This window comes from Triticum dicoccoides, chromosome 2B (assembly GCF_002162155.2).
Source record: "Triticum dicoccoides isolate Atlit2015 ecotype Zavitan chromosome 2B, WEW_v2.0, whole genome shotgun sequence".
Lineage (NCBI taxonomy): Eukaryota > Viridiplantae > Streptophyta > Magnoliopsida > Poales > Poaceae > Triticum > Triticum dicoccoides.
The window spans coordinates 166,902,126-166,903,484 of record NC_041383.1 but is presented as its reverse complement, the minus strand read 5'-3'; positions in this window follow the sequence as shown (position 1 = coordinate 166,903,484).

Here is a 1,359-nt window from a genome sequence, read left to right as displayed (position 1 = left end):
TCCCATGAAACTCCTTTTTAATAGCGGGGAACTCCTCCAAAATACTCTCTCCGTTCCTAAACGTAAGTCTTTTTAGACATTTCAAATGGACTACAATATACGGATGTATTTAGACATATTTTAGAATGTAAATTCACTCATTTTGCTCTGTATGTAGTCACTTATTGGAATCTCTAAAAAAAACTTATATTTGGAAATGGAGGGAGTATATACTTAGAGTATCTACAACCAGACTTTGCAAATTCGGCTCCTCAAACGCTCGCGGACGCGCGAGCACTAACCGGGCACTTCTCAATTTGTGTCCTCCACGCCCGTACTACTTGTATCCGAAACCTTATATTCATACTGCCCATGCAACGTGAAGATAAATTACGTAGATCATTGTACAAACTATGAAACAGAGCTAGATATGCACACTCCGATCACCAAAAGATCACAGACGGGTCTCCAAAAGCTACTCAAAGTTCACATAATCCACATACTACGGACAAATTCTATCTAGAGACATAAATAACTAGAAATTAACTATGGAGACGACAGAGATTCACCACTTCCTTGCCGGCCCTTTCCCCTTTCGGTCGTCGGCGCGGCTGTAGACGTCGGCGGCTGGTAGAGGATCGTCCACGTCGTTGTTGGAGGTGTCAGAGAGGATGATGAGCCCTTTGAGCCGTCGGACGGCCCTGTCCTGCTGTCTCTTTAGCTTCGCGAGCCGAGCCGCCTCCGTCGATGCCTCCGCCGCCTCGCCCTCGGACTGCTCAATGGCAATCCGGAGTGCCTTCGCGTTCTTCCAGCGAAGCCGCCGAGCGTCCGTCTCCGCAGTCGTAAGCGACTGGCGGTGGGCCCAAGCTAGGAGCAACTCGTCCTCATCGGACTCCGCCCGCATCCCGCGGCGGTGGCACACGGACTGCTCCACTGCCTACCTCTCCCTTTCTCGCTACCTCTTGCGATGGGCAGCAGGCGCCTCCGATTCCGATGTTTGCGTTCGGGCCAGCGGGGCGGGCACAAGCACCCACCGCTGCCCACGTGGGGGAGCACACTAGTAGAAAACAGGGCATACGTTCGGGCCAAATAAGCCCATTAGTCATGGTTCAGTCACGAACCGGGACTAATGTGAGCATTGGTCCTGGTTCGTGCGGCTAAAGGCATTAGTCCCGATTCAAATGAGCTCTTTAGTCCCGGTTTGAGACACGAACCGGGACTAAAGGGTGTGGTGCCCTTTAGTCCCGGTTCGTATCTACAAACCGGGACTAAAGATTAGACCCTTAGTCCCGGTTTGAGACACGTGTCGGGACTAAAGGGTGCAATGCCCTTTAGTCCCGGTTCGTATCTCAAACCGGGACTAAAGGTCCCATTTTCAAA